The following is a 13,458-nucleotide window of genomic DNA, read 5'->3' as shown; positions in this document are numbered from 1 at the left end:
TCCACCTTCTTTCCTTCCAAGATTTTATTTATTTGAGAGAGAGAGAGTTAGAGACAGAGAGAGAGTGTGAGTGAAGGGAGGGGCAGAGGGAGAGAGAGAGAGAGAGAGTCCCAGGCAGACTCCCTGCTGAGCATGGAGCCCACCTGGGGTCCCCGAGATCATGACCCAAGCCAAAATCAAAAGGCAGACGCTTAACCAGCTCCTAGTAATGTATATTAAAGTTTCCTGCATTTCTTTTCATGCCTTGATAGCTCATTTCTTTTTAGCACTGAATAATATACAATTGTCTGAATGTACCACAGTTTATCTGTTCACCCACTGAGGACATCATGGTTGATTCTAAGTTTTGGCAATTATGAATAAAACTGCTCTAAACATTTATGTGTAGATTTTGTGTGGACATACGTTTTCAACTCCTTAGAATAAATACCAAAGACCATGATTGCTGGATCATATGGTGAGAGTATGTTTAGTTTTATAAGAAAAACAAAAACAAAAAACAACTATTGTCTTCCAACGTGGCTGTACCATTTTGCATTCCTACCAGGAATGAATCAGAGTTCCTGTTGGTCCATATTCTTGCCAGCATTTGGTGCTGTCAGTATTCTGAATTTGAGCCATTCTAATAGATGTGTAATGGTATTTGTTTTAATTTGCATTTCCCTGATGACATATGATGTGGAACATCTCTCTTTTTCTTTCTCTCTCTTTCTCTCTTTCTTTCTAAGAAAGGGGCTAAGAAAGCTAAGCAGGCTCCACACCAGGCTTGATCTCATGACCCTGAGATAATGACTTGAGCTGAAGCCAAGAGTCTGATGCTTAACCAACTGAGCCACTCAGGAGCCCCTGAAGAATCTTTTCATATGCTTATATTTTTATTGGTACCGTATTTGTTAAGGTCTTCAACCCATTTTTAGTCAGGTGGTTTACATTCTTATTGCTGAGCTTTAAGAGTTCTTTGTATATTTTTGGATAATGGTCTTTCTCAGATATAGGCATACTTGGAGATATTGTGGGTTCCGTTTGCGATCAATGCAGTAAAGTACCACAATAAAGCAAGTCAGATGTCTGATGAGTTTTTTGGTTTTCCAGTGCATATAAAATTTGTTTAGACTATACTAGAGTCCACTAAGTTTGCAATATCATTATGTCTAAAAAATGTGCATACCTTAATTAAAAAATACTTTATTGCTAAAAATTAGGCAATTATCAACTGAGTTTACACCAAGTCATAATCTTTTTGCTGATGGAGGGTCTTGCTTAGATGTAGATGGCTGCTGACTGATCAGATGGTGATTGCTGAAGGTTGGGGTGGCCTTGGCAACTTATTTAAATAAGATAAAATTGAAGCTTACTGCATCCATTGACTCCCTTTCACAAGTGATTTCTCTGTACAGGTGATACTTAACCAAGAGTCAAACTTCTTTTAAAATTGGGGTCAGTCCTCTCAAATCCTGCTGCTGCTTTATCAACTAAGTCTATGTAATATTCTTTTTTGTCTTTTCAACAATCTTTATAGCATCTTCACCAGGAGTAGATTCCATCTCAAGAAACCACTTTGCTCATCCAAAGGATGAGCACTTCATCCATTGAAGTTTTATCACGAGATCACAGCAATTCAGTCTCACCTTCAGGCTCCACTTCTAATCCTGGTTCTCTTGCAATTTCCACCACATCTGCAGTTACTTCCTCCAGTGAAGTCATGAGCCCCTCGAAGTAATCTGTGAAGGTCGGAATCAACGTCTTCTAAACTCCTGTCAAGAATGATTTTTTAGGGGCACCTGGGTGGCTCAGTGGGTTAAGCTTCTGCCTTCGGCTCAGGTCATGATCCCAGGGTCCTGGGATTGAGCCCCGCATCAGGGTCTCTGCTCAGCAGGGAGCCTGCTTCCCCTTCTCTCTCTGCCTGCCTCTCTGCCTACTGTGATCTCTCTCTCTGTCTAATAAATAAATAAAATCTTAAAAAAAAAGAATGATTTTTTAAAATTTCTTCCCATGAATCATGAGTATTCTTAGTCGCATCTGAAATGGTAAATCCTTTCCAGAAAGTTTTCAATTCACTTTGCCCAGATCCATCAGAAGAAATCACTGTCTATGGCAGATATCGCCTAATGAAATTTATTTCTTCAATTAAAAGACTTAAAAGTTGAAATTGCTCCTCAACCCATGGGCTACAGAATGGATATTGTGTTAGCAGGCATACAACAACATTCATTTCATTGTACATCTCCATCAGAACCCTTGGGTGACCAGATACATTGTCAATGAGCCATAATGGGTTTTTTTTTTTTTTTAAGATTTTATTTATTTATTTGAAGAGCGAGAGAGAGAGAGAGATCAAAAGTAGGCAGAGTGGCAGGCAGAGAGAGAGGAGGAAGAAGGTTCCCTGCTGAGCAGAGAGCCCGATGTGGGGCTCGATCCCAGGACTCTGAGATCATGACCTGGGCCGAAGGCAAAGACTTAACCCACTGAGCCACCCAGGCGCCCCGAGCCATAACATTTTGAAAGGAATTTCTTTGTTCTCAACAGTGGGCCTAAAATACTCAGTAAACAGATGTGCTGTCATTCAGGCTTTATTGTTCCATAGAACACAGGCAGAGTAGATTTAGTACAATTCTTATGGCAGGATTTTTGTAATTGTAAGTGGCTTCAATTTAAAGTCACCAGCTATCTTAGCCCCTGATAAGAGTCATCCCGTCCTTTGAAGCTATGCAGCCAGGGATTGACTTTCTAGCTGTGAAAATCCTAGATGGGATCTTCTTCCAAAGAAAGGTTGTTTTGTCTACGTCGAAACCGTCGTTTACTGTAGCCACCTTCATGTCTTAGCTGGATGTTCTGGATGACTCGCTGCAGCTTCTACTTCAGCACCTGCTGCCTCACCTGGCACTTTGATGTTATGGAGACAGTTTTCCTTACACCTCATGAACCAACCTCTGCTAGCTTCCAGCTTTTATTCTGCAGCGTCTGTATCTCCTACAGACCTCACAGAATTGAAGAGCGGGAGGGCCTTGCTCTGGATTAGGCTTTGGCTTAAGGGATGTTGTGGCTGGACTGATCTACACAGACCACTCAAACTTTCTCCACATCAGCAATAAGGCTGTTTCACTTTCTTATCATTTGTGTGTTCAATGGAGCAGCACTTTTAATTTCCTTCAAGAGCTTCTCCTTTGCATTCCCCACTTGGCTAACTGTTTGGCACAAGGGGCTTAGCTTTGGGCTTATCTCAACTTTCGGCATGACTTCCTCCGTAGCTTAATCATTTCTAGTTTTTTATTTAAAATGAAAGATGTGTGCTCTTCCTTTCATTTGAACACTTAGAGGCCATTATAAGTTACTAATTGGCCCCATTTTTTTATTATTGTGTCTCAGGGAATAGGAAGGCCTGAGAAGAGGGACAGAGATGGGGGAACAGGTGGTCAGTAGAGCAGTCAGAACACACATGTTTCTAAATTAAGTTTGTCATTTTATAGAGGTACGGTTTGCTGCACCTCCAAACAGTTGCAATAGTAACATGAAAGATCACTGATCCCAGATCACCATTACAAAATAATAATAATAATAATAAGACTTGAAATACTGTGAGAATTACAAAAATGGGTTGCAGAGACAAGAAGTCAGCAAATGCTATTGGAAAAATGGCACCAATTTACTTGCTTAGTGCAAGGTTTACAATAAATGCATTATAAACAAAGCCCAGTAAAATGATGTATGCCTGTATGTCTTTTGCGAATATTATCTCCCAGTCTGTGATTTGTCTTTTAATTCTCTTGATATTGTCTTTTGCAGAGCAGCAGAAGTTTCTAATTTTAATGAGGTTCAGTTAATCAATTACTTCTTTTATGGTTTATATCTTTGGTGTTAAATTTAAAGTCATCACTATAGTGAAGGTCATTTAGGTTTCCTCCTATGTTACATTCCAGAAATTTTGAAGTTTTGTGCTTGACCTCTAGGTCTATTATCTATTTTGAGTTAATTTTTGTAGAAGGTGTAAAGTCTGTGTCTAGATTTATTTCTTGATTTTTTAATTTTCTTTGATTTTTTGCACAGATGTCCAGTTGCACCATTTGTTGAAAAGACGATCTTTGCTCCATTGTATTTCCTTTGCACACTTGTCAAAGATCAGTCGATTGTATTTATGAGGTTGTACTATTGGGGTCTGTATTCTGTTCAGTTGATCTATTTGTATAGTCTTTCACCAGTAATACATTGTAATGCTTCCTATAGCTTTACAATAAATCTTGGTAGCAGGTTGTGTCAGTCCTCCAACTTTGTTCTCCTTAAATATGGTGTTGCTTATTCTGGTTTTTTGCCTCTGCACATAAACTTTAGAATCAGTTTGTCATTATCTATAAAATAACTTGCTGGGATTTTGATTTGGATTGCACTGAATCTACAGATGAAGTTGGGAAGAAAGGACAACAATGTTAAGTCTTCTGTTTATGAACACGGTAGAGCTCTCGCTTTATTTAGTCCTTTGATTTTGTTTCTCAGAGTTTTGCAGTTTTCCTCATATAGATCTTATACATATTTGTTAGTGATACTTAGCATTTCAATTTGGGGTGTAATGTAAATGGTATTATGTTTTTCGTTTCAAATTCCATTTGTATCCTGTTGGGTTTTGTATATTAGCCTTGTGTCCTACATCTGCCTCTCCCCTTCATCAGATTATATCTGAGTGTCTTCCATGTGCTAGGCAGGCTCTAGAAGCACAATTCTTCCTCCAGAAATTCAGAGTTTAGTAAGCAAGGTAGATAAGTAAATATAAAATTTGAAAATATATGTTATTATAAGGGATTTATGAAAGAGGTCCTTTCAAAAGGGCCTTGGTGGTCCAGAAAGGACTTTTTGGAGTTTTGTTCCAAGTGAAGGAGCAAAGGCATTGTAGACAGAAGATGACAGAGGAGACTGGATGAAAAACAAGATGCGTTTTCAGGGATCCATGTGTGATTGAGTAGCAAGAGATAGGGCTGAAGGGGTAAGTGGGATCATATTATTATGTCCCTTGTTAGGGACTTTCCTTTTTTTCTACAGATCAGTGATTTAAAAAAAAATTTTTTTTCAAGTGATTTTTAACAGCAAAATTTTTTTAGTTAAGTCATGTATAGTAGGCCAATATAAAAATTAGGTTAAAAAGACATTTCATTTGTATTCATTTATTTTACAAATTAGAACAATGAAGATAAGAGCATTTGTTTGAATACAAAATTGATGGAGATTATAGATGACAGTTATGTCTTATATCAACCTCAGCTTTGCAATTCTTTGATGTCTGAGTTTTGTTTGTTATACAGTAGCAAGATAATTTTGATTCCCAGAGATAAATAGTTGCAAGTGGTCACAGTTTTAAAATGTTATCTGGGAATCTCAGGATTCCTAGTTCTATATATTCTCTCTCTAAATATGTGTGTATATATACACACATATATATATTCCCTGTTCTATATATATTTTATATACACACGAGTGTGTGTGTGTGTGTATATATATATATATTGTGTATATATATATATATATTTTATACACACACTCGTGTGTGTGTATGTGTATTCATTCCCTGTTCTATGTAAAGAAATGGAAGAAAAATTTTGGTTCTTAGGTCTACACAAAACTGAAATTCTAGTTTGGGTCACTGTGAGGATATGATATCAGCAATTAAAACTGAATATACCAGAGGGTAATTTTCAGGAAAAAAAATGAGTTCACTTTTTGACATTTTGTGCTTAAGGATTTTTTTTTTAATCAAAATATAGGTAGCTTCTAAAAATGGTAATAATTGGTTCATCAGAAATTGAGCATGAACAATATATTATTTTAGAGTTATGTAACCTCATTTTTCTCCAACCTCCTCTGGACTGCTTTTGATAAAATTTGACTGGTTCATTTAAGAAACTCTTCACTCTTGTACATTCACACAGCTGCTCAGCCTGTGGTTCAGAATTCTGCTGCTTCATCATTTCAAATTTCTTGACTTGGCTACAGATGCATTCAGACCAATGTCATTTTATATTTACCAAAGTTGGAATAGTTCACAGAGATTCTTGTGTCCTCCCTGATTGCAACACATGTCACAGCTAGGTCACGCTACCACTCTTCTCCCTCAGTCAGGCTGAGGGAGAATGTATTTATGTATTTATTTAGTGAATGGCTTGTTATAGAGAAAAATATTCTTAATATTTCTCTGTCATTGTCAATGTATTATTTAGTGAATGGCTTGTTATAGAGAATTCATTATTTAGTCATTATTTAGTGAATGGCTTGTTATAGAGAATGTCAATGTATTTATTCAGTGAATGGCTTGTTATAGGAAAAATATTCTTAATATTTCTCTGTCATACCATCACCATCCATTTATTCGTTTACTTAATTACTTCTCTGGTGGAAATAGATGCTAGATTCTTCCGTGATTTTGAAGATAAATTACTGTGTTAATTTTCTAGAGCTGTACTAACAAAGTACCACAGATGGGGTAGCTAAAAAAAACAGAAATTTATTTCTTATAGTTGTGGAGGTTTCCAGTCCAAGATCAGGTGTCTTGGATCAAGGTAAAGGTTTAGTTTCCTCTGAGGCCTCTCTCCTTGTCTTGCAGATGGCTGTCCCCTTGCTGCCTCTTGTGTTTTTTTTCTCTGTGAGTTCACCTCTCTGGTGTCTCTTTGTGTGTCCAGATTTGGTCTCCTTATGAGACCACCAGTCAGATTGGATTAGGGCCCAGACTAATGGCTTCATTATAACTTAGTCATCTCTTTAAAGATCTTATCTCCAGACACTGTCACATTCTGAGACACTGGGAGTTTGGGCTTTAACAGGAACTTTGGGAGACACAGTGCAGTCCATAACAATGGTTAACAACTCTTCCTTGGGTCTTACAAAAAAGACAAAAATTACAAAAAATTCAGGTTTTCTCTTTAGCTTCATGACTTCTCATTTCATTTGTATTTTGATGAAACTTGGAACCAGTCTTTTCCTCCCTCATGGGAAAAAGGAAGACATGTCTTCTCTCTGTAAGGCATCATAGATAATGCAATATTTCTCAGCCTTTTCATTTTCTGAACACATAGGAGGGATGTCACACATCCACGTCTAATGAATGGCTTACTAAGAGCTTGATCTGTTGAATCCCTTATTCCAAAGTTGTATGTTTTGCCCAAAGTCTTATCTTCCTTAAGGATACTGTCTCTAACAGAGAGGTGTCAGGCAGGGCTACAGTCTCATCTGAAGGCCTGACTAGGAAAGAAGTACAAGATCCAAGGACTTCCAAGATCACTCACATGATCTTTTGTAGCATGCCATTGCTCCTGGGTTGTTGGACTGGGGGTATCAGTTTCATATTGGCTCTGGGCTGAAGGTCTCTTTCTGTTCCTTGCCCTATGGACATCTTCATAGTGTAGGTTGTGTTGTGAGCAGCTGGCTCCTGGCTGTTGGCTTTCACTAGAGCAATTGAGAGAGTAAGAGACTGAGAGTGACACGAGTAGTCTTCTTGTAAACTAATATTGAAAGTGGCATCCATCACTTTTGCTGTATTCAGAATTGAGTCAGTAGGTCAGTAGGTCTAGCCCACCCTCCAGGGTGGGGGGATTTTAAAAGGGTATGAATATCAAGAGGCAGGGATCATTTGAGGCCATTTTAGAGACTATCTATCATGGTCATCTTTAATCTGGAGCAATTTTTCTTTCTCATTCATCACATTGGAGAGTACAGGTCAGCTATTTTACAGAATACCGATATGGGTTTGGCTTGTGTTTCCTCACAATTTAAATTTAAGTTCTACATTTTTGGCAGAAATATTATGAAATTACTCTGTGTCCTTCTCAGGTCATCTTATCAGAAGTCACATGATACCAGTTCGTCGCATTATCGGTGATGTAAAATTTGATTACTTGGTTCAGTTGGTGATCATCAAGTATCTCAATGGCAAGTTTACCATTTTTTTTCTGTATAATTTCAGATACTGTGTTTTTCAGTTCTATAATTCTCATTTGGATTTAAAAAATACTTTCTATTTCTCTGCTGAGATTTCCTTTTTTTTATATCACTGAGCATAGTTAAAATAACTCTTTAAAGTCTACTTTACTTTATTGAATGTATTTCTAATAGCTCCTAAAAGTCTTTGACAGATAATTCCCATATCTGGGTCATTTTACCATTAAGGCTGTTGATTTTTTTCCCCTTGAGATTTTTCCCTTGTTAGATTTTCCTGGTTTTTCATATGTCAAGTAATTTTGAAGTACATGTGGTCATTGTGATGATTATGTTGTAAAGATTTTAGACCTGGTTTTATTCATTTGAAGAGTGCTGATCATTTTATTTTATAGAATATTAATTTGATTAGACTTAAAGGGCAAATTCTGCCTCACTTGTGGAGATTGAAAGTTAAACTTGACAGTAAACATTTTTTCTTGTTGTTGTTGTTATTATTATTTTATTTTTAACTTGAGCCACAATCTTTTTGGAATCTGAGCCATGTATAGGTGGTTTTGAGGTCAGCCGTAAATTTGAATAAGGATATTTATTAATAGAATCAGGTTGCTACATCCATGGATCTTCCCCTTCTGTGAATTTCCACTCACTTTCTGAGGGCTTTAGTTACCATGCCTTTATTCCTGGATCTACAGGCCAGAAACACCATCTGTGGGGAGGTAATTTGAAATGATGTAAATAATCTCTTTCTCTTCAAATTCTACTCAAAGTCTTACCCATTGATGATCTCTAAGTCTCCATTGATGATTCTTGTGTGAAATCAGTTATTGTGATGATCACAAAAGAGTGATTGTCTATCTTTATTATTTCTTCAGTATTTATTAGTTATCATTCAGGTTAAGGAAGGACTTCCCGAAGCTTCACTCCCCATTTATTTATTTGTGTTAATTATCAGTATGCATTCATGGATTCAACTTCTGTGTTGAGTGATTTTGTTCATTAAGCTATCTTATTCTGTAATTTTGACATCTTCATTGAATTTAATTTTATAAACTCTCTTAAGTGATTTTTAATAATGTAATTTAATTATTAAATTAAATTAATTAAATAAGTTAATTAACTTATAATTAATAATTTAAATTAAATAATTAATTTAAAAATAATTCTCATGACTTTTCCATTGACTCATGATATTACTAAGCAAATTTTATCCATAACAGTCGTGTTTTGTTTTGTTTTGTTTTTAAAGATTATTTATTTATTTATTTGATGGAGAGAGATCACAAGTAGGCAGAGAGTCAGGCAGAGAGAGAAGGGAGGAGGTAGGCTCCCTGCTGAGCAGAGAGCCTGATGTGGGACTCTATCCCAGGATCCCGAGATCATGACCTGAGCTGAAGGCAGCGGCTTAATCCACTGAGCCACCCAGGCGCCCAACAGTTGTGTTTTTGAATTAAGAATTTGTTTTTTGAATTAAGAATTTGTTCTGAGGGGTGCCTGGGTGGCTCAGTCAGTTGTGTCTGACTTCTGCTTGGGTCATGATCTCAGGATCCTGGGATGGGAACCTATATCGGGCTCCACACTCAGTGGAGAGTCTGCTTCTCCCTCTCTCTCTCTCCTTCTGTCCCTCCTCCACACATCCTCCCCCCCCGATAATTAAATAAAATCTTTAGAAAAAAGTATATTCTAAGAGTTGGTAATCTTAATATTGAACAGTAAGATAACATAATATATAGTAAGAGAATCATGTGGTTTATTTAGTTTTTTTATGGTATATACTCACTAAAATGGTCTTTGGCAATAGTAATTATGAATTACTGTTTTCAGAGTAGCATTTACTAAATATTGATTATATCATATATGATTTATAAACCACAAACTATGTAGTTTCTAAGATATTATTCTAAAAGGATCACAACCAATTCTGTAATTGTACACACACATATTTGGGTGTGATTTACAGAAAGGAGCCTTTTCTCTTGTGTATCTATTAAATTATATATAGAAGTAATCTTAGGAAATGTTTTAAGGAAGCTAGTTAGGATAAATATATAGCTTCTGTGGCAAGACAATTTATTGAAATATACTAATTTATTATTTGTTCTTGTTGCTATAGGTATTTTATCTCCCAGCCTTCTAAGATGGTAACCCAACTGGTGTCTAGAAGACAATTGCCTTTGAGGTTTGTTTGTTGAAAATTAAGTTTGGGGCTGGATTGTGCCAGTGCTGTTAAGAGAGGTGAAGATGAGCTGATCTAGGGAGGTGTTTGGAAATTTGAGTGATTCTGATTCCATAATTCTGTGAGCTCCCTTTTGGTGCTCAAAAGTGCTCCTAGGTGCTCCTAGGTGTACCCTTTTGGTGCTCCCTTTTGGTGTTCCAAGACCACTGATAGCAGTGGTGGGCTAGTGCTTCAGGGAGGCTGGCCCTTATGTGAGGCTCTCAGGTTTACTATGGGGCTGATCACCTCTAAGGGACTGGGTGGACTTAGACAATAGCCACATCAACTGTGACTACAGAAATCTAAAGATGGGAAAAATGTTTTCTGAATGTCCTGGTATACACTAGATGCTTAGGATTTTTACAGAACCCAAAGGATAATAGAAACTTTTTAACACAAGATAAGGGATTAGATTTTACTAGATTAGAAAAAAAAATAGTTATGCTACAATCATATACCTGAGGGCTTTGTGGTAAAATTGTTAATTGTTATACCTTCATGACAGCTACATGGAAGTTATAACAGACATTTATTTGCACTAGTTATTTAAGGCTAATCCTTCAAGTTCTGAAGCCTATGACATTGTGGTATGAAAAGATATTTGGCATGTCATTGATGTGGTCAGAAGAATTGCTCTGTTTGCCTGCGGCTTCAAGTCTACTGATGAGCTGAGATTGCTGTAATCTTGTAATCACAAGTAACCTTGCTTAATTGGGTTAGTAAATTCTTCCCTAGTGGGCAGGAAACTTCAGTTAGCTGGGAAGCTTTAGTCTTGGGAACCCTTGAAATGAATTATGGAAACATTTAAGGGATTGAAAACAATTGTATTAATACTTTGTATTAAAAAGGAATCTAACATTTGTTATTTTTTTGATTGTGTATTTGTAACATTTAATTTTTTGATTGTGTATTTGTAACATTTAATAGTGTGAAAATCACACTATTAATAAGCTTATTAGGTGAATAAGTATACCAATTTTAGGAAGATTTTGTGTGTTAAGTCAGACTACTGACGTATTTAAAAAGCATAAAGAATATAGACATATATATATATTTTTAAATTTTTTAGAATTTTTATTTATTTAAGTAATCTCTACACCCAACATGGGACTCGAACTCATAACCCCAAGATCAAGAGTCTCATGCTTCTCTGACTGAGCCAGCCAAAAAGCATATGCCGCCAAAAGCATAGAGAAGCATGCATATTAAAGCATAGAGCATTAATTAATATATTCTCTGTATATTAATTAATGCAGTTTAACATGTTTGAAGCTATTTATTTGTCAAGAGTATATGTGATATCAAACATAATTCAAAGAACTCTTAAAAGTTTCTGTTAAAACGTACTACACTTATAAATGAGAAAACTGTTTGCAAGCTGAAACTGAAAGCCTAATAAGAAGGGTATTTTTTGAATTTATGGCTTTAATAGGTTGAAATAATTTCAGTAAACAGTGATTTTCAGTAAACAGTGATTTTTTTTTTAATGTATAAAAATCACTCTTGGGGATACTGAAAGCCTGAAATAAACACAGAGGTAGAGTTCGGGAAGACTAGTTGCTAGGTGAATATATTCAGTCTGTAGAAGAGAAAGCCCAGCTTAATGACTGTGTAGTTTTTCTGTTATTATATGCACTCTGCTTTGAAATTCATCCATAAACATGATACTGTCTTTGGAAATGTCAATAAGCAAGATAATTAAAATAGACCAAGTAATATTCTTCCAAACTTGGAAGTTTTCTGAATCACACTCATATATATACAGATACATGCATCCTTACGTTTGCTAGCAGCAATACGTGCAATCATGCTAGGTAATAGATGCAGGAGTGCCTCTTCTAGAAGATAGGGAGGCTCCTGAAATCTGTCCTTGTCTCTTAGGGCTTTTGGCATTTGTGGGTAGTTCCTCTGTGCCTTCATCTCCTGCTCTCTCCCAGCTGTGTCATTTGCTTATGGAAATCCTAGGCAACCTACTTGATCCCTATGATATGAGTGAGATGCTATGGTCTTTCATTAACCCTTGACTTTGCTCCTAGGTTATTCCTCTTTGAGGGAGGATAGTTCTGGCTTCTCATGAACAATGCAGGACTTTGAAAGACAAAATATTTATGTTTTAAGTCAGTAGACATTGGGCGCCTGGGTGGCTCAGTGGGTTAAGCCTCTGCCTTCGGCTCAGGTCGAGATCTCAGGGTCCTGGGATCGAGCCCCGCATTAGGCTCCCTGCTCAGCAAGGAGGCTGCTTTCCCCTCTCTCTCTGTCTGCCTCTCTTCCTACTTATGATCTCTCTCTCTCTGTCAAATAAATAAATAAAATCTTAAAAAAAAAATCAGTAGACATTGCGCTAGTTCGGAGTTTCCTAAACCGTTTCAGTTTATACCACCATTAGTGTCTTGACAACTTTTCTATAACACCCCTGGGCCAAAAGAAATACCTGAGGGATGCCTGGGTGACTCAGCTGGTTAAGTGCCTCACCTCAGGTCAGAATCCCAGGAGCCCCACATGGGGCTCCCTGCTCAGCAGGGAGCCTGCTTCTCCCTCTCCCTTTGCCTGCCACTCCCCCTAGTTGTGCTCTTTCCCTCTGTCAAATAAATAAATAAAATCTTTTTAAAAAATACCTAATAGTTCCATTTATTAAGTTATCAGATTCAAACACCTTAATAAATATTTGTGGTTTTTAAAAAGATTTTATTTATTTATTTGACAGACAGAGATGACAAGTAGGCAGAGAGTCAGGCAGAGAGAGAGGGGGAAGCAGGCTCCCTGCTGAGCAGAGAGCCCGATGTGGGGCTCGATTCCAGGACCGTGGGATCATGACCAGAGCTGAAGGCAGAGGCTTTACCCCACTGAGCCACCCAGGTGTCCCAATATTTGTGTTTTAACAACCAAGTAGCTATTTGTAAAACCAGTGCATATCCCTGAAGAATACTTAGTTTCATTCTTGAACTACAAAGATTATCAATGTGTAGGCGTGTTAGGCCCTGCTTCCCTTCACCCGCCTTGGAATCAGTGTGGACACTGCCACTCTCATTTCCTGTTCTTCATTGATTTTCATGTGGTATTGGCTTTTTATTACAGCAACTGCTGAAAACCGGCTTTCCCCCAAAGAAATGTCACCGCAAAGGGTGTAGTGTGATCTAATGAAACTGTGAATCACCTTGAGGTAGTCATGGTGTCCAACAAATGTTTCTGTGCTGTCGTTGAAATTTTGCTTAAAACTCTCTGACGACTTTGTGGGACCTGGGGTGCCTTAGGGTACAGTTTGGGCCATGTAGTGCTAAGTGAAGGAAGACGAAAAACACATATTCTATGTCAGGAACCCAAGTATGGTAGAG

General features: G+C 37.2%; 1 long non-coding RNA gene across 3 annotated transcripts in view; it reads left to right on the top strand.

Moving 5' to 3' along the window:
• The window catches only part of LOC116595979, a 105,142-nt gene that overhangs the window by 62,621 nt on the left and 29,063 nt on the right, over positions 1-13,458 (top strand). For 2 of the 3 annotated variants that reach the window (XR_004287951.1, XR_004287954.1), the window contains exon 3: positions 10,025-10,094. This is a non-coding gene — a long non-coding RNA (uncharacterized LOC116595979). Of the gene's footprint in view, positions 1-1,519; positions 1,730-10,024; positions 10,095-13,458 lie in introns of all 3 variants that reach the window. The other variant, XR_004287952.1, reaches the window with a different exon arrangement.

The sequence above is a fragment of the Mustela erminea genome, chromosome 1 (genome assembly GCF_009829155.1).
Source record: "Mustela erminea isolate mMusErm1 chromosome 1, mMusErm1.Pri, whole genome shotgun sequence".
NCBI classification, from domain to species: domain Eukaryota; kingdom Metazoa; phylum Chordata; class Mammalia; order Carnivora; family Mustelidae; genus Mustela; species Mustela erminea.
The sequence above is the reverse complement of the archived record's forward strand: the minus strand, read 5'-3'. Positions and strand labels throughout refer to the sequence as shown.